At 46.2% G+C, this 20,509-nt stretch overlaps 1 long non-coding RNA gene across 1 annotated transcript in view; it reads left to right on the plus strand.

The window, feature by feature from the left end:
- Window positions 1–13,707: 13,707 nt before the first annotated feature.
- The window catches only part of LOC132660016 (uncharacterized), a 34,855-nt gene continuing 28,053 nt past the window's right edge, over window positions 13,708–20,509 (plus strand). Inside the window, exon 1 of the long non-coding RNA XR_009601161.1 lies at window positions 13,708–13,847. This is a non-coding gene — a long non-coding RNA (uncharacterized LOC132660016). The remainder of the gene's footprint in view (window positions 13,848–20,509) is intronic.

Below are 20,509 nucleotides of genomic sequence, written 5' to 3' on the forward strand. Positions count from 1 at the left end.
GGAATAGAATGATCTAGCCCTAATCTGTCTTGTGGGAGTTCTTGGTGAGGTCACTTTTTGAGGCCCTAATCACACACTGGGTAGTGTGGACACAGCACTTCCTTCACAAGCTCATTGCTCTTGTCTCTGGATGTTTGGAGCCAGGAAGTTTGGGATTTAAAAATGAGATGCAGTCCTGGGTAGGATGGAGTTGTCAGCAGCTCCTAGAGATATTAGACAATCACTCCTGCCAAGAACAATGAGAAAGCCTGTTTTGTATGAAATACAAAAATTATCCATTTAAATCCTCAGGGAGCAGCTGAATCAGTGAGGACTAGAGGGAGACAGGTTCGGTGGAGGGGAGAACTGTGGAGAGCCAGCTGCTGCTTTTTCTCTGGGTCTTTTGCAACCTGGGGGCAAGACCATGAGTCCAGGTCTGGTCCAGTGGATGCTGCTACTGGGGACAGGGAGATGCCCACTTATGGGACCAAAGAGACAAAATTAGAGATGGGGGTGCGGGAGTCACATGCCTAGTTCATTTTCTCCTCTGGACATTTGCCAGATTCTAAAGCTGGGCCGGGTGGGGAGTAGATAAACCAGTAAGAAAGCCTTTGAACAGTAGAGCAAGTTTTCCCCAGTCTGGAGGCTGAGAAGAAAAGGATCCTTATTCAGACTCTGCCAGGGAAAAGACCCAATGAGCATGCTGCTGGGCTACTGTAGGAATTTGATCTCGTGGCTCCCTTGCAACCATGGGAGCTTCCAGCAGGGAAATGACCTCATGTGTTTAAAGGAGACCATTTTGGACTCAGTGTGGAGAAAGGACTGAAGGGGAGAGAACTGTGGAGACAGGATGGTGTGAGGATGGTGCCTGATTCTGGACAATGACTGAGAGGCTGCATGGTGATTTATTTGTTCTATTTCTTTCATAAATCGAGGAAGCAGATAAACATGAGCAGACAGAGGAGGGCTCGCTACTTGATGAATGGGCCATCTGTCTCAGCAGCAAACTTGGGAAGATTAGGGTGAAGCCAAGGCAGAAAGAGGCGTCATTTGTCTTAAATGATAAAAAAAAAGAGAGAGAGAGGAGAAAACTGACATTATATTGTGAAAGGGATTTGACAGGTTTTTACAATGAGAAGAATTTGTCTTGATCCATGTGATATTTAGCAGTATTGAAACTGGGGATGTTCTAAATTAATTTTAAAAATAAAACAATTATCAGGGACTTGGGGATGAATCAGCTCAACTAACTCATTTGAGGAAACTGAGGCCTAAGAAGAAAAATGGCTTGTTTAGGGGACCCAGTAAATGAATCACAAAACCTTCTAATATATTTTTTACTTGTGGGGGCCTGCTCTATTTCCAAGACTATGATTACTTCTTGCAAACATTCCTTGTATGTTTAAAAATAAAGCGTATGTAGTTATTATTAGTTTCAGACTTCTATAGATACCATTATATCAAGTTTGTTACCTGTGTTCTTCAAACGTGATTTGTCCTAACTGGCATTTTTGTATCCTTGATCTGTCAAAGTCTGAGGAAGATGTGTTTAAACATCCAGCTGTGGAGTAGACTTAACAATTTCTCTTCCTAATTTTCTTAATTTTTGCTTTGTGTATTTTGAAGCTATATTCTTTGATGCATATAAGTCTAGTATTTTTCTATCATACTATCAACCTATGTTTTACATTTAGGTAGTCACCCTCTTTATCCTTAATACTGTTTGGTATTTTCAAGTTTATTTTGCTTAATGTTGAATAGCTACACTGAGTTTCTTTTGATGGTTAATATTTGCTTGGTATGACTTTCCCGTTCTTTTAACAGTCAGTCTTTCTCTGTCCTTATATTTTAGGTATGTCTCTGGTTGTAGCAGCATGTAGCTTTATTTTAGAAATCTAGTAGGATGATCCCTATCTTTTTGAAGAAGAATTTAGTCCATTTATAATTATTATAGTAACTAATATATACATTTGATTTCCATCATCTTGTTTTGTGCCTATTCTTTACCGTGCCTTTGCTATCATTCTTATTTTTCTCCTTTTGTGCTTTCTATAAAACTGACTGTTTTCTTTATTCCGCACTTTATCCCAGGTACATATTATATTTCTATTCTTGGAGTACTCTTTAACATTTTATTGTGCATCCTTGGATTAATATCTCTATCATCCACCTGTACACAAAATCCCAGAAGACTTTAATCATGATATATCTTTTTACATTTTCATATTATCCAATAATATATTTCTGCTCTGTTTATATACATCACAAATTAGTCATTATTGTTTTATATAGTCATTACTTGTTTAGATTTACCAATTTCTTGCTTACCATTCCTTCTTGAATTTTGTATTCTTCTTTTGGGTTCAAGTTAGTTCTGCCTGGAGCCCATTGATTACTAGCATCTTATCAGCAAGGAATTTTAGCAGTTAACCTCAGTTTTTGCCTTAAAATGTCTTTACTTTGTTTTCACTATTGAATGATCATTTACCTGGATATAGAATTCTAGATCTTCAATTATTTCTTGATGGTAATGTGACAGTGTTATTCCACTGTCTTCTGGCTTCTATCAAGGCATCTGCTATTGGTAATTGCTGTACGTTCTTAGGTAATCTGTCTCTTTCTCTCTTTGGTTGATTTTGGTATTTTCTCTTTGTTTGGGGGATTATAAAGTTCTGCTAGATGACATTTATTTTATCTATCCTACTTGGCACTTGTAATTCTTGAACCTGAGAATTTATATTTTTCAATATTTCTGGAAAATTCTGCCATTATATATTTGAATATTATCCTCTTTCCTGTCTTTCCTTCTGGAACTCATAGTAGCATTGTTGGACTACCTTATTTTTTCTCAACTCGTAACCTCTCTTTCATGTTTTCTGACTCTGTCTAAGTAACATCCTAGCTAGTTCCCTCAGGTGAATCGTCAATGGTACTGTATTTTTCTGCAGCACGAAGTCTCTGAATTCAGACTCTTTCTATACTTCAGTGTTACCATTTTTAAAGTGGAAGTTATAATAATACCTACCCACCTAAAATTATTTTGAGGTTAAATGAGTCAATATATTTAAAAAAAACTCTTAGAGCAATACGTGACCCATATTAAGTACTCTATAAAAGTTAGACATTATTTTTAGAATCTACTTTATGGTGCTATCCAATAGTTCTATTATTTGATGTTCTTAGGAAACTTAACTCTCCTGATTATGTCTTGTGTCTCACTCATAAAATATCCTTTTGTTTGGTGTTCTGTAATCTTGGCCTGTGGGACTTAATCAGTGTGAAGAATCCTATGTGTCTCAGCTTCAGCCGTAAGATTGTTATAGGCTCAACAATATCAGGCCCAGGAATTTCAGGAATATCACTGGCCTGTGGGTGTTAGGATATTAGGCGTATGATAACCAGAGTTTCACTGGCTCAGGAAACCTTTTATCTATTCATTTACTAACTGGAGGTTTGTGCACCATGTGGATGGTCTGAGTTCAACCCCACATTCCTGTGAGATACAGGCATGTGGTCACGTATTCTCAAGGGAGACATTTTTCCCCACTTAGAACTCTGACTGAGAAAGACAAGCAAATCTTATGATCTCTTGTGCTAAAGGGAGAATTTCCCCACCTGATCTAGGGACATGTTATTCAAGGGCCCTGCATTACATGATGATCTCAGTTCCAGAGCATGACTCTCTCTGCATAAGTGTTATGTCCCATTCCCCTAATTCACAGAGAACAGCACAGCCTTCCCAGGGCGCCATCTTTCATGGAGATTTCCCTTCCTGGCTTGTGAGTTCAGCCCTTCATGTAGAAGATGCTTTCAGTGCTTTATCCAGCAATGTAGAAGTCATAGCATCCACCGTACTGGGGGAGAAGTCTTCTTTGGTCTTCCTTACAACCTCACTTGTCATAAAGCCCAGATCAAGGTTGGATTCAGGAAATATTTGTTGAATGGACAGACTGGAAGACTGGACACCTAAGAGCCTAGTCCTCCAGTTCAGAGCCTTGGGCACCACATGGGACCGTGTCTCTATTTGCTCAGGAGTCTGATCCTAAGCAGAGGAGACCATGCCTGAAGAGGACAACAGAAAGTTAACTGGAGGGTATGATATTCCCACTGAGTTTAGTTAATAGATGTTTCCTTTTCAGCCTGATGCTCTTCATGCCCCAAGGAAGGTGACCACTGCCTTACAGGGTTGCTGCTGCTGCTAAGTCACTTCAGTCGTGTCCGACTCTGTGTGACCCCATAGACGTCAGCCCACTAGGCTCCCCCTTCCCTGGGATTCTCCAGGCAAGAACACTGGAGTGGGTTGCCATTTCCTTCTCCAATGCATGAAAGTACAAAGTGAAAATGAAGTCGCTCAGTCATGTCTGACTCTTAGGGACCCCATGGACGGCAGCCTACCAGGCTCCTCCATGCATGGGATTTTCCAGGCAAGAGTACTGGAGTGGGGTGCCATTGCTTTCAGTGAATGCTTGTTCCCTGAGGCAGCGCTTCTCAGGGGTCAAAGTTCACATGATCACCTGGGGGTCTTGTCAACAGGCAGTTGGTCTGGATCTACTTCTGAATTTCCAATGAGTTCTGGGTGATCACAAATTGATCCTGTGGAAACATGGGAGCAAGGAAAATCCAGTCAATTCTGGCAACACAGAGAAGACATGAGCTCTGGACTTGGGTTGAGCAGCAGGTCAAATCTGAATCCCATATGGCTCCTCCCCCATCCCCCTGATTGATTCATCTCACCTGGGTGAACCTTGGCTCCCTTTCCTGCAAAGCGCTTTCCTTACAGAGCTGCTGGGAGGAAAGAAGTAACTACCTTTAGTAACAGCAATCATGAATCTAGAGCTTCTTGAGTGCTAAGCACAGTTTTCAGCATTCACATGTATTAACTCAGTCCTAACAGCAACCATATGTGCACACAAGTACTAACCCTGTGTTGCAGCTAAAAACACGAGGCATAGAACTGTTGCCCAGCCAGAAAGTGGGGAGTCACATTTGAACCCAAGCAGTCTAGGTCCAAAGGTAGGCTGTTAAGCCAACATTGTGCTGCCTCCCAGGATATAGGAAGACATTTTTTGTGGTCTCTGGCCCATAAATGTGCATATACAACACTGGCCGTTAGTATTATTATTATAAATGTCATTATTGTTATTATTATTACTGTTGTCATTGTTCACAAGTAAATCCTGTTCCCAAGTCCTGGGATCACGTGGCTCAGGACCACCCCTCCCCCCTCCCCCAACCAGATCCACATTGGAAGGAAGTCTTGCTTCTCCCAGCCTGGCTGTGGAAGTGATATATGAGATGAGGATGAGGATAGATCTTGGGAGGTTGGGGGCTGTGATGAGGCAGGTGATTCGAAGCTAAGGCGTGGGCAAAGGAACATGCCAGGGATCAGTGTGGCTGGAACAAGGAATCACAGAAGAGCAGCAGGTCATGAAGCAAAGGCTGATTGGATCAGACCACAGAGGACATGGGAGGCTGTACCAGGGAGTGAGGCATTCTCCTGCAGGAAATGAAGAACGAGTAACTTCTTGGGTTAGAGGAGGGGCAATTGATTTTTTTTTTAAAGCTCAATTCTGTGTTGAATTTTCCCATGAAAACAAACTTGCCAAAAATTTTATATTGAGGTTATTTGGACAGAAAGATTAAAAAGAAAAAAAGTGGAGATGTGGAAAGGATTAATAATGTTCGAATGATTCCTTATTTTTTTTAATTTTTTATTTTTTTTGATTCCTTGTTTTTAAGTATAGCATCTGATACTTCCTGTGTGCTTTACTAGGTACAGACACTCATTACTTTTTAGCCATTTAGTCTTCACAGCCACCCTGTGGATCCCTGCACTTTGTTTATTCAATTTAAAAAGTTGTTTATTGAAGTATAACTTATTTATAATGTTGTGTTAGTTACTGATATACAGCAAAGCGTTTCAGCTATATATACACATTCTTTTTGAAATATTCTTTTCCCTTATGGTTTATCAAAGGATATTGAGTATAGTTCTCTGTGCTATTGGAGTAGGACCTTGTTGTTTATCCATTCTGTATGTAAAAGCTTACATCTGCTAGCCCCAACCTCCCACTCCAAGCCTCCCTCAACCCTCTCCCCCATGGCGACCACCAGTGTGTGCTCTATGTCTGTGATTCTGTTTCTGCTTCGTAGACAGGTTCAAGTGCGTCATATCTTAGATTCCATGTATAAGTGGTATCATACGGTATTCGTCTTTCTCTTTCTGACTTTCTTCACTCAGTATGATAATCTCTAGGTCCATCCATGTTGCTGCAAATGGCATTATTTCCTTCTTTTTATGGCTGAGTGGTATTCCATTAAGGGCTGGGGTTAGTAGTACTCTATTGTGTGTATGCACCACGTCTTGTTTGTCCATTATCTGTCGATGGGCATTCAGGTTGTTTCCTTGTCTCGCCTGTTGTGAATGGTGCCACTGTGAACATAGGGGTTCATGAGTCGTTTTGAATTAGAGTTTTGTTTGGACATATGCCCAGGAGTGGGATTGCCAGATGATATGGTAATTCTGCTGTTAGTTTTTTTGAGGAACCTCCATACTATTTTCCATGGTGGCTGCACCAACTGAAATTCCCACCAACAGTGTAGGGGGATTCCCTTTTCTCTACACCCTCTCCAACATTTGTAATTTGTAGACTTTTCTTTGGTTATCCCTTTTTTCAGATGAGGAAACTGAGGCACAGTTCAGTTCAGTTTCTCAGTTGTGTCCGACTCTTTGTGACCCCATGGACTGCAGCACGCCAGGACTCCCTGCCCCTCACCAACTCTGGAAGTTTACTCAAACTCAAGTCCATTGAGTCGGTGATGCCATTCAACCATCTCATCCTCTGTTGCCCCCTTCTCCTCCTGCCTTCAATCTTTCCCAGCATCAGGGTCTTTTCAAATGAGTCAGTTTTTGCATCAGATGGCCAAAGTATTGGAGTTTCAGGTTCAATATCAGTCCTTCCAATGAATATTCAGGACTGATTTCCTTTAGGATGGACTGGTTGGATCTCCTTGCAGTCCAAGGGACTCTCAAGAGTCCTCTCCAACACCACAGTTCAAAAGCATCAATCCTTCAGCACTCAGCTTTATTTATGGTCCAACTCTCACATCCATACATGACTACTGGAAAAACCATAGCTTTGACTAGATGGACCTTTGTTGACAAAGTAATGTCTCTGCTTTTTAATATGCTGTCTAGGTTAGTCGTAGCTTTTCTTCCAAGGAGCAAACATCTTTTGATTTCATGGCTGTAGTCACCACCTGCAGTGATTTTGGAGCCCCCCAAATTAAGTCAGCCACTGTTTCCACTGTTTACCCATCTATTTGCCATGAAGTGATGGGACCAGATGCCATGATCTTAGTTTTCTGAATGTCGAGTTTGAAGCCAACTTTTTCACTCTCCTCTTTCACATTCATCAAGAGGCTTTTTAGCTCTTCTTTGCTTTCTGCCATAAGGGTGGTGTCATCTGTGTATCTGAGGTTATTGATATTTCTCCCAGCAATCTTGATTCCAGCTTGTGCTTCATCCAGCCCAGTGTTTCTCATGATGTACTCTGCATGTAAGTTAAATAAGCAAGGTTACAATATACAGCCTTGACATATTCCTTTCCCCATTTGGAACAAGTCTGTTGTTCCATATCCAGTTCTAACTATTGCTTCCTGACCTGCATACAGATTTCTCAAGAGGCAGATCAGGTGGTCTGGTATTCCCAAATCTTGAAGAATTTCCCACAGTTTGTTGTGATCCACACAGTCAAAGACTTTGGCACAGAGAGGTTACATAAATTACATAAGTTGTCCAGGGGCTCAGGTGCTGAGGGGTTGGTTCTAGAGTCCACTTTCAACCCCCTACACCATGTTACCTCTGCAGTTTAAGAACAAAAGCATAGGGGATGACCTAGCTTGCTTCACTCCTCTAACCCCCCTTTCTCTCCTCTCTCCTTCTCCTCTGACCCTCTCCTCCCACCCCTCCCCACTGCAGCCATGTCACCAGGATCCCCTGTTTTGGCTCTTTTCTATCCTAAAGGGGCATGACTCCCACACCTCCCACGGCTGCTTGTGTGCCAGCCTTAAGAATGGGTCCTCTATGTGGGTCCAGGCCACAGAGGACTTGGCTGCTGCCTTAGCCCCTTTTCCATAAGCGCTTGAGCCCCAAGGGAGAAGCCACTGTACAACAGGACGAAAACGTCTCCTGCTGAGACAGCCCCCCACCCCCTTTCCTGCTGCAGACGTTTAACGAGTCCAGGCTGGTTGAATGCTGGTGTTGGGGACACAGGATTGAGCAAGACAGCGCCAGCCCTCAGGGACTCCGGTCACATGAGCAAGTAATTGGAGTGTAGCCTGACGTGATGGATGCTAGTCAGGAGAGCAGAGGTCAGGGAAGTCCCCGGCAGCTGATGGAGGGGGTGGGGGTGGGGATGGGAGGAGGCAGGAAGTGCCATTCAAAGAGGCTGGAGGAGGAGAAAAAGCCCACAGAGTTCTGTGAATGGTGGCCTCGGGAATTTGGTCTTCTCCCAGAATCTGGAGGGAGCCATCCGGAGATTTCTGTGGGGGCCTCAAGAGCGTATCTTTGTGTTCTGTGAAGTGAACTTTTAAAAGCCCTTTTAAAAAAGTGTTTTCATGGGGCTCACTGCATCCAATCCTTCCTCTGCCCTCTGTGAGAGAGGAGGGCAGGTCCCACAATCCCCATTTTACAGATGAGAAAACTGAGCTGCCAAAGGACTAAAGGACTCAGGACTCCACTGGGTCACTTAAAATTGACACTTCTCGTCACAGTGCTCCTAATCCCTGGTTTGAGGGTAGCTCTTCTAAAAGCAAACTTAGCTACAAAAGCTGTGGGGGTAGAGACCAGGATGATAACATTTGGGCTTCCCTGGCGGCTCAGTGGTAAAGAATCCGCCTGCCGACGCAGGAGACACGAGTTCGATCCCTGATCCAGGAAGATCCCACTTGCCAGGGAGCAGCTAAGCCTGTGTGCCACAACCATTGAGCCCGTGCACTGCAACAAAAGAACCCGCTGCACTGAGAAGCCTGCGCACTGCAGCTGGAGAATAGCCCACACTTGTCCCTGCTTGCCCCGGCTCACCTCAGCTAGAGAAAACCTGTGCATCAGTGAAGACGCAGCACAGCCAATAATAAACACAATTATAAAAACAGGTGATAACATTCAACACAAACAAAAATAGTGTGCCACTTACGGCGTGCCTGCTATATGCCAGGAGGAGCTGGGCTGCATGTCATCATTAACGCATCATCTATACTAATCCATGAACTGGTGATATTCTTATCTGGCACCAAAGGAAACTGAGGTTCCCAAGAGTTACTTTCTATCAGACCTGGGAGTTGAACGTCCCTCTCTAACGGTTGAATTCTCTAAAGGAGCTCGGCTTCACGGCTCAATAAATGGACCAAGGATGGAAAATGCTAGAGTAGAGATGATACCCTCTCTGCTCTATGGGGTGTTTAGCCAAGTCCTGTAGGCACGGTGCGTGTGCTTGTGTGAACCGGTGGCCAATGGGCTAACACCTGGCAGGTTAGTGAGTTAGACTAGCCATCCTGACCAGGAGGATGGGCTGATGTCCAAATCTTGTGCAGAAATGCAGCCCCATAAAGAGGCAGATGTTAGAGCTGAGCGTTTGGGAGTCACGTGGCAACTCTCTAAATTCACTGAATGAACATCCAATCCCATGGCTCCTCATCTACCTTCTGGGTGGCCTTAAACCACTAGACTCACGTCCCAGCCTCAGTCTCCCTTCCTCTAAGTGCTCTGTACATTTTCTTGAATAAGTGAACAGAGGCAGAAAATGGCATCGAAGCCAAAGGACAAGACGGGTGGTGAGGTCTGTGTCAAAGCCCAGAGGAAGAAGTCTGGATCTGGACAGGGCAGGTGGATGTGGGGAGCTGGCATGCGTAGAGAATTCCTGAAGGAGGTGGACCCAGTGAATCCTCCAGTAGAAAGAGTGGACCAGGGTCAGCCCAGGAACAGGGAAGGGCTTTTGTGTTAGCAGGATGGAGAGAATAAGGGCAAAGTCAAATCAGAGTATTTAGAGAGTGGATTCAGGGTCAAAAATAGTAGGATTTTTGTTCCGTTTGGCCTTTAAGAGCTGAATAACCTCAAGGAAAATAGCTCTTTGTTCCTAAGCCTTTTTTCTCCTCCACAGAGTGAGAATCCTGGTCAATGATTCCATCTCCCCATTGGGAGATTGACAGTGAAAGTCTTCACCCACATGAGAGTGTGTTCCTTTACTCAAGAGACCAAATGTACTTCCTCCTGGTGCTGTTCAGACCCCCTAAGAGCAGCCTCTGTTTTGGCCTGGATACAAACCACCAGAGTCATGGGAACACACCAGCCAAGTGTCTGGATGGTGAGGCCCCAAGGGGCTCTTTGTGGGGTGTTTCTAGCTTTGTCCCAGACTCTGGGAGTGTCTTTTCAGCTGGGCCTGACAGAGATGGATTCCAGTGACCTGTGAAATCCGGGCATGGTGCTTTCATCCAAGTCTCCTTGGAAAAGACCCAGGAGAACAGATCTTGCTTCATTGCAAGGGCGCCAGGTGGGCTGAACCGTCACTCTCTATGCACAAAGCATCAACGCAGTCCTGCCCAGGGTGGTCCCCCACCCTCTTTCCTTCTTTGTCCCCTCCCCACCTCTCTCCTTCCCTCTATGCCTTTGAACATTTTTTGGAACATCTTCCATGCCTGGCTTCCCTGATGGCCCAGCGGATAAAGAATCCCCCTGCAATGCAGGAGACACAGGAAACTTGGGTTCCATCCTTGGGTGGGGAAGATTCCCTAAAGGAGGAAATGGCAACCCTCTCCAGTGATCTTGCCTGAAAAATCCCATGGACAGAGGAGCCTGGCTGGCTGCAGTCCAGAAATTATCAGAGGCGACACGACCGAGCAACTGAGCTCCCATGCCTGGTCCCAGCAAAGTGGCTGGCAGAATTGAATCTAAATGTGGTCCTTGCCCTCAGGGGACTCACGTGCTCCTAAGGGAGACAGATGTTGGAGCTGATTGTACCCCTACTGAAGGGGTGACCCAGGCTCTAGAGCAGCAATCTGACCTCTCCAGGTGCACGAGGCTTGGGGGGCCCTTTCTCCATGCACCCCATTACAAAGCTGTTGCACCTGTCCCCCCAGTGTGATACTGGGGAGGAGCTGCTCAGATACGCTCTGATTTAAATTGTCAAAATCGTCTAGTATTTCAAAGTTTAGTAGTGTGGTGTTAGTCGTTCAGTCGTGTCTGACTCTTTGCGACTCCATGGTCTGTAGCCCTCTAGGTTTCTCCGTCCATGGGATTCTCCAGGCAAGATTACTAGAGTGGGTTGCCATTTCCTTCTCCATTTCAAAGTTTATGAAACCTCAGTGTGTTTTGACTCCCCCGGCAACCTTATGAAGTGGCCAACTGAAAAAAAAATAAATAAAAAGCTCAGAGGAGTGTGAAGATGGTTTGAGTTGACGCTTGAAACCAGAGTCAGTCTGAGATGATAGAAAGAGGAGCTTGAGGTGTCAAGGGTTGGCCCCGTAGAGCTTCTGAGACTCTGGCATATAGTAAACAGGTGCATAGTGACTTTTATCACTAGTTGATACTTTCGAAGAAGTCAAAGGCACACAGAGACCATCTGATCTAAGCTCCTTACTGGAAGGAGGGTGAATCTGAAGCCAGGGGGAGGCAGCACCTTGAACAAGACCCCAAAGCATGTCAGTATCAGAGCAGTCATAGCATTCAGAGCCCAGAGCCCCTGATTTTCAGTCCTGTACCCCCTCACAATCCTGGAGTAGGGAATGGCAACCCGCTCCAGTGTTCTTGCCTGGAAAACTCCATGGACAGGAGGGGCCTGGCCAGCTGCAGTCCATGGGGTTGTGAAGAATTGGATGCATCTGAGCACATTGGAAAAGACTCTGATGCTGGGAGGGATTGGGGCAGGAGGAGAAGGGGACGACAGAGGATGAGATGGCCGGATGGCATCACTGACTCGATGGACACGAGTCTGAGTGAACTCCGGGAGTTGGTGATGGACAGGGAGGCCTGGCGTGCTGCAATTCATGGGGTCGCAAAGAGTCGGACACGACTGAGTGACTGAACTGAACTGAGCACATATACACACCCCTCACGATATGGGCAACCTCTGCCAGGACCCAACAATTTCCATATGACACCTGGTTGTCATGTCTGGAGGTGTGATCTGAGTCCTGGAAACACAGGAGCAGAAGTTAAAGGCCACATTCACAAGGCTATAAGCCTATCATGTAAAAACCACCTGAAACTTCACTCCTCTGGTTAGTACCCAATAAAGGTCACTTGCTAAGGGGTGGAAGGTATTGAAAGCTGCTTATTGTCATAAGAGGCCCTTAATGACCTAGCATCTCCAGCTCTTAGTTACCCTTTATTAGATGGTAGCAGGATTAGGTAATCAGATCAGGCTCTTCAGCTTTTAATTCTCTCTCAATTTACAGTGGTCTCCACTGATGGAGACTTTGAGTTTGACTCAAACAGAGCTCCAGGCAGCTTCGAGCTTGCCACCAACTGTATTTACTCAAGACAGTCTTAAGGCACAGACGATTCATTTCCCTGAGTTTCTCACTTACGTTTTTTTTTTTTTTTTTTTTTCTGTTTATAAAGAGTAAATTGTAAATTTCCCCTCTCCTTCCCTTCTGTCCTTTGGCTTCTGATGCAAGTCACTGTTATTAAAATACAGTTCATATCAGAGTCAGTTCTCTTGGGCTTTTCAAAAGTAAATATTTCATATCTGAATTCAAGTCAAGAAGGTGTAATGTTATTCCTAAAGGAGAACGCGCATGCTTTTGCAAAACAAAATGTAAATTCTAGCTGCCTTGGTGTTGGGTTTGGGATAAAGGAATATTTACCCAACTTCCAGCCTTTAAAGTAAGGCAGATATTGGCTTGAAAAAAAATGTCTGTTGGCAGATGAGGCTGCAAGCTGAAAACTATTCACATCCTTCACCTGGGTAAAACCTTTTGAGGGGATTCTCTGGTTGATCGTTGAGACACATATATAAAACTAATTGCACAATTTATCACAGTATTATAATAGCAAGTTATTAGGAACAACCGCAATGTCCAACTGCAGGAAACGGTTAAGTAAATGGCAATATATCTCATTAATGAAATATTGGTCATTTAGCATTCATACAACACATACTTGCTGAATGCCTACCGTGTACCAAGGGCAGGGTTAGGAGGTGGGTATACAACGATAAACTGGCAGATTTTGCAGCAGTTCACAATGGCTGCTACAAATATGGTGCTTTGAGGAATTCTTACAATACAAGATCAGAACGCTTGTGAATTTTATAATCTTGATTCCACTGAAAACCTACGTGAATGTATTCTCTGGGACACTGACTTATTTTTTTACTTTTGTTTATTTCTCCAAATGTCTTTGGTTATTAAACTATTTCCCCAAATCGTATTAAGATGCACATAAAAATATCTTTGGTTTTTAAACTATTTCCCCAAATAGTTTTAAGGTGCACATAAAAATTCTATAGTGGGCGAAAAACAGATTTTAAAAAGCATTTCAATATTAATTTGGAGGTATCCCTCTTAGGAATTGTTCGTATATCAGAAGTCACTTTCCCCTTGGAAGTGACATGAAGTGTCCTCCGTGGTAAGAACGGCTCCTGGCCCCAGAGAGATGTTTTATAGTAGGAGGTGTGGGGCGTTTGTGCCTCCAGCTCATGCAGTACCCACCCCTCTTCCTCCAGAAGCTCATGGAGAATCTTGCCTCCTCTGTTCCTGTTCTGTCCCTGCGGACCTGCCGGCTGCTTCCGGTCAGAGCAAACAAAGGTACTTCATCATCGGCTCCACGCACTCCCCGGTGACAGAGGACTCGGCTGCCACTGTCTGCGGTAAGCTGTGTGTGAGTATGCCCACGCATGCGCGTGTGTGTATGTGTGTGTATGTGTGTGAGCGTTCGTCTATCACAGGGAGAGAGAGAGTCAGCCCACCCGCTAAAGAGCTTTATTTACTATTTCTTGTTTTCGCCCCTGACCTTGTAAGAGTCAATATTTTGCGGTTCTTATTCCAGGACTCTGCGTCTGATGGACACTCACTGAATAGGATATATGAATTAAGATACATTGTTTAGGGGAATTCTGTGAAAGATTTTTATTTCTACTTTTGACTTAATGAGCTCCATCTCAATTAAATTATCAGGTGTATTATGAACATTTAACATTTATAGAAGGCTATAAACTTTATGTGCCTTCAGATTGCAAGCTCCGTGTGTTAATGGCAGCTCCATAGTTGCAGAGCTCTCCACCAAGGGGGAACTGGGACACAGAGCTCCAGGCAGGACTCTTATCCTGGCAGAGCTCAGGGTCCACTCAGGGACACACAACTGGAATCAGACAATGGCGACTCTGTGTGGTCGGCGCTGAGAGCCAGAGGAGGTGCCTGACCTCGAATGGACAGTGAAGTTAAGGAAGGCTTCCTGGAGGAGGCCACATCTGAGCGGAAACATGAAGACTAGAAGAGTTACCAGGCAGAGGGCAGGGGAGGAAAGAAGGAACATTCTAAGCAGTGGGAACAAAAGCGACGAGGGCCCGAGGCCAGAAGGATGGGGAGGAGTTGAATGTGGCTGTAGGGGTGTGGTCAGTGCTCAGTGATGGGCAGGAGAAGGTGGCAGGGTCTAGAGGACTCCCACCCTTGAGGCCAGGGGGCCCGATGGTGGTCCTAGACACATGTGGCCAGCTCATCTGTTGCCATGACCTGATACCAGGTCACCAGTGGATGACCCATCCTTTGGCTTTGATGTGCTGCTGACTGCAGATGACGCTGCATACCAGTCCCCTCCCCACCCCTGACCCTTCTGGGTGGTTCACAGCGCTTGTGGCCATTGACCATGTGCAGCTGCTCCTGGGCTGTCTTCCCCTCCACAGCGGTGACCCAAGAAGGCAGGACCTCCATGCATTTTACCTGAAATGTGGGCACAAAGAAAGCGCCCATAAAATCCTTATCGAATGAATGGATAAGTGAATGAATGAGTGTGAAGGGGCAATGGAAGCACTGTGATTCTCCTTAAGGCCAGCGAGCAGGTGGCCTGGCTGGGTGGGAAACAGCAAGCCTGAAGAATGAATGGTCATGGGGGGGGTTGGGGGGGTGGGTGGCATTTTCTACTTATGAACTGGTTTATTTCAATCATCTTAGTTCTTCCTCTGGCTCAGAAATGTGGTCTCCAAGTCTGAGGGTACAAGTGCTCTGCTGGGTCATCTATTTTTTTTTAAATGGAGGTAAATAACCTCCCAGGTGGTGCTAATAGTAAAGAATCCACCCACCAATGTAGGAGATGTAAGAGACGTGGGTTCAATCCCTGGGTTAGAAAGATCCCCTGCAGAGGGGCATGGCAACCCACTCCAGTATTCTTGCCTGCAGAGTCCCATGGACAGAGGAGCCTGGCAGGTACGGTCTATAGGATTGCAGAGTCAGACACAACTGAAGTGACTTAGCATGCACACAAATAATGTAAAATTCATCATTCTAATCATTTTTAATGATTTACAATTTAGTCAATTAAATCATTCAATGTAATCAATTAAATCGTTTACAATTCAGGGGATTTTAGTGCAGTGTTGTACTGCCAGCACCACTCTAATTTCAGAACATTTTCACAAACCATGAAACACACTCCATACCCAGTAAGCAGATGACCCCCGTTCCCTCCTCCCCGCTGGCTCCTGGCAGCCACTCGCCTACATTCTGTCTCTACTGATTTGCCTCTTCGGGACATTTCGTATAAATGGACTCTTAGCATATTTGGCCTTTTCTGTCTGGCTTCTTCACTCAGCAAGTGGTTTCAAGGTTCATCCACGCTGTAGCATCAGCACTTCATTCCTTCTTATGGCTGAATAATAACCCTCTGTGTGGATATGCCGTCCTTTGTTTATCCATTCACCAGGTGATGGACATTTTGGATTCTTCCCTTTTTTGACCATTATGCTTATTCAAGTTACCAAATTAATACATCTTCCTTATGAAAATGCAAGCCTGACAAACACACACACACACACACACACACACGCACGCACGCACACACACGGTAAAGCTCTCTTGGGATTCACCGCACCACAACATCACCCTCTGCCCATGGGTTCTTCTGCCTTGAAATCTTCCTTGTCGCTCTTCTCTTCTTTCTCTACATTGCTAAGAACTTGCCCCAAGGACACCACTCTTCCCGGGGTCCCCAGACCCCAGATTCCTCTGCCTCACTAGCTCTAGCTCACTTTCAACTTTCAGAAGGTGTTGCCACCTCTGGAAGCCATCCCTGGTTCCTAAGGAGGAGTCCTGAGCTGTCCTCACCCTAAACGCTGGTGGATGTCTGTCTCTCTTAGCCTCCCCAACAAGACCATAGCTACCTGAGGCCAGGACCATACCTCCTAGTCTCTGAGACTGCTGGGTGCATGCTTAGCAAGGGCTCTGCTGAAACTGAATGATTGTGGGATATGCAGGTCAGAGGCAGGTTGCCATAGAAACCCAATTTGGGGATGCCTAAGAGAGGGACCCGTCTGTTTGATGCAGCCACCCTTCTGTCAGTGTTTCCAGTGACAGACTGGCTGCCTCCAGGATCACTCACTCCTTCCAGAACCTCCTTTGGTGCAACCACCCGACGGAGTGACCATCAGCCTGCCAGGCCCTGTGGCCTTGGGTCAAGCTTGAGCTTGTTTATATTCTAGTTCTCAGGCTACAGAAGGAACGGTCACCATTTCCAATACACGCCTCTGTGCTCACCAGGTGCCCCTTTGCCTGGAGTTTGTTTTTAGTCACCAAGTCATGCCTGATTCTTTGTGACCCCATGGACTGTAGCATGCCAGGCTCCTCTGTCCATGGGATTGTCCAGGCAGGAATACTGGAGTGGGTTGCCATTTCCTTCTCCAGGGGATCTTCCAGACTCAGGGATCGAACTCACGTCTCCTGCACTGACAGGTGGATTCTTTACCAATGAGCCACCATGGAAGCCCATCGTGAGACCTTGGGTCTTTAAGGTCATCAACACCCGCTCCCTAATGTGGCTCATTTTCTTGCCATTCCAGAGGAAGGGGGCTCCCTCTCGGCCACTTCTGCCTCCCTCCCTCCTCCGTGCCTTCTCTTAGAATCAGCCACTCCTTTTAAGCATTCCCAAACCCCCTGGTTCCTTTGTCTCAGGCTAAACACAAACCAAACAGGCAAGCCCCTGTGCAGTCTCCCACCCCGTCTCCTCTTTACCAGGCTTCCCAGTCTCCACGCACTCCGCCCGCTCCCTACACTGCTCCCTGCCCCACTCTTCAGACATGGCTTTCCCCCACCCCCAACCAGGTCTCCACCTGGGCAGCCCCGAGACCGCCTCCTGGTCCTGTGAACTTGATCTTTCACCCCACCTGTCCAGGAGCCACTATTGAGAGTGCTCTCCTGGGGCCCCGGACCCCACCTTCCCCCACTTCCCCTCCTGTGAGTGCAGTCCCCAGGCCTCTTCACCAAAGCGCCCTTCCTGCCCCTCAGTGCCCTTTTCCCCAGGGTCTGGTCCTTGGCCTGGTGTCTGGTGCCAGCCCAGACCTCTTTCCAGATCTTACGATCTTCCCGTTCCTTCACAGCCACCTTCCTAGTCCTGCCATGATGCCCCATAGCAACTGAAGCTTAAGCAGATCCAAAGGGGGGCTTGTTGTCTTCCTGTAATGCATCGGGGAACTCACTGTTGCCCCAAGATGCCTAGTCCATTTTGAAAGACCTTGAATTCTTCGAAAAAATTTCATTCTTCGGAGATGAAGTCTTTCTGTTTAGAGTCTATGAGAATAAGGATGTGTGTTCTCAGTCGTGTTCCACTCTGCGATCCCATGGACTGTAGCCCTCCAGGCTCCTCTGTCTATGGAATTTTCTAGGCAAGGATACTGGAACAGTTTGCCACTTCCTGCTCCAGGGGATCTTTCCCACCCAGGGTCTGAACCCTTGTCTCTTGCATCTCCTGGATTGGCAGGTGGATTCTTCACCCCTGTGTCTGGGAAGCCACATAGTGAAAATAAAATTCGAATAGTATTGTCTAACGGTATATTTCATTTATGCGTCTTGGGAGGAAGTCTCCCAATGTCTGGTTCACTTCTATTTTGTACACAGTGTTGCCATGCTACATACTGAGCCCTAAACTGGTTGTGCAAAGCGTTAAACCTGGAGTTACTTAATGCCTGTGAAGCATCAGGTGACAGCTATCACCTTCTCTGAAATACACACTCCCCAGTGCATCTGGCCTAGTGAAAAAAAACGGTGGATAATAGTAGCAGCTACCCTAGGGGACTGTCAGGAGTAAATTAGTATTGAGTATTAAATTAATTAATTAGTACTCAGTGAGTATTCATTTAATAAACTATGTAAATGCAAGCTCAGAGCTTGGCACAGAGTTAACACTCAGTAAGTGCCCGTCACCACCATCATCACCGTCATCATACTTATCATCTTTGTTGTCATTATGACTAGACTTGGAATCAGGCAGAACCAAGTTTGAATCTCAGCTCACTTGCTTGCCCCCTTGGGCGCCATGCTTGACTTCTCTGCATATGAGTTTCACATCTGTAAAACGGCAATAATAATGGCCTGGCCTTGTTGCAGAGATAATTAAATAAGTTACCTGTGTAAAAGTAAAGATAATGAGAGCATATGGAAGGCAAGCAGTGCCCGAGGGCACATGGAAGACATTGGTTCCCTTCCCTCGTGTGACAGGGAGAGTCGCAAACGCCCTGATCATCTTCCTGCCTTAATGCAGTTGCGTGAGATCCCGGGGAGATAATGTGCGGGAAGTGGTTTGGAAATGCTGAAGTGCTATAAACACATTTATAACGATTATGACTAATTAAAATTTAGGGCAACCAAGAGGGAGGCATGGTGTGAGATGAAGCTCCAGCCTCCTGCCTTCAGAGGGTTTTTGAGAGACTCAGAAAACATAACCAGTTAAGAGACTATGAGTGATGAGTTACTTGGAGCTTGGAGGCTGAAAAGTGAAAGTCGCACGGCGGTATCCGACTCTTTGCAACCCCATGGACTGTAGCCCACCAGGCTCCTCTGTCCATGCATTCTCCAGGCAAGAGTACTGGAGTGGGTAGCCATTCCCTTCTCCAGGGGATCTTCCCAACCCAGGGATCGAACCCAGGCTTCCTGCATTGCAGGCAGATTTGTGGAGTCTGCAGGCCAGCAAACTCCCTGGGTCCCTCCATACCTTCAGCTCCTTGTGCATCCTTCTCTCCATTCATAAACACACAATGTGTCTACCCTGCACCCGGGGCAACCAGGGGTGCAGGTACTAAGCGAGAAGCCCTGTTCCTGCCCCCAAAGTGCTGACCGTCCACATGTGAGACAGGAAAACAGTTAAGTCAGAACCTCCCCCTCTGATGTCCTCTGTGGGGTCACTCGTCATGTGCAGGGCCAGCCCATCCCCCCGAGTACAAGCTCCTTAAGGCCAAGGGCTCTGTCTTGTCCTCTGCATTTCCCCAACACCCAGTACAGGACTGGACATCTGGAAGGTGTGGGTGGATGAGTGTCAAGTTGAACCAACTTAATAAAAGCTGCTCTCTGAGCAGTCAGGGACCAGGCATGCATTACCCCAACCCACAAGGTTATTCATATCTCTTTTAACAATGCTGCAGTCTGATCTGGGCCACCACTCTGAGATCTTTCCATTTGTGTTTTCTCTGAGTTCCCATCACTCCCCGCCTCCTCTGCAGAAACTAGTGAGCTGGTGGCCAAGCTCTGGGCTGTGGCTGCTCTAGTTACCGGTTCCTGCAGGGACATCCAAGTGGGATCAGAGAGCTGCTCCGTTGCCTTTTGTGTCTGATGGAAGAGCTGAGTTCTCCACCTTCCGTCACCAGCCCTCTGCCTGCACCCTCAGACCAGCTCCCCCGCCCCCATTTTCTCACCCCCACCCCACACCAGACAACAGACTGCTCTTTTTTTCCCCAAAGAGCAACACTTTTTATATCACTGCCATGTACAAAAATACTTCTCGAATCTCTCTCACTGTCATCTGCAGGGAAAAGTCCAAACCCCTAAACTCGGCATTGGTAGTCTTCGCCACCCTCTCTGGTTCTTGCTCCCCCTCCTCTCTCTCCAGCCCCACCTGCCAACGCACCCAACCCTCTGGCTCCTCGCAAGACACATGCAGCCTTTCCCACCCTGTGTCTTTCTCTCGGCTTCCTCCATCCCTAAGCCCTGCTGCCCTGGGATGCTGCTTCAGAAGCAAGTTCTCCTTGAAGGCTTCGGTGGTTTCCATCAGCTGAAGCTGCCTCTAGCCCACATTCCTCACTGTATCTGCACTGTCTTATGTCTTTCATCTCTCTCACTGTCTGTGCGCACAGAGACGTGCCATCCTATATATTACATAGACACGCATGCACGCATGTTTCCCAGATGGCATTTGTCCCAGGGCTCAGGCCCATTTGTCCACAGGAGTCATATTGTATTTCCCCCAGCCCACCGCACAACTGGGATGAGTCTCTGGCTTCTCTCTGAGCTCCCAAAGAATCCCCTCGCCCAGGCAGTGATGAGCAATGCAGAA

The sequence above is a fragment of the Ovis aries genome, chromosome 6, assembly GCF_016772045.2.
Source record: "Ovis aries strain OAR_USU_Benz2616 breed Rambouillet chromosome 6, ARS-UI_Ramb_v3.0, whole genome shotgun sequence".
NCBI lineage: Eukaryota > Metazoa > Chordata > Mammalia > Artiodactyla > Bovidae > Ovis > Ovis aries.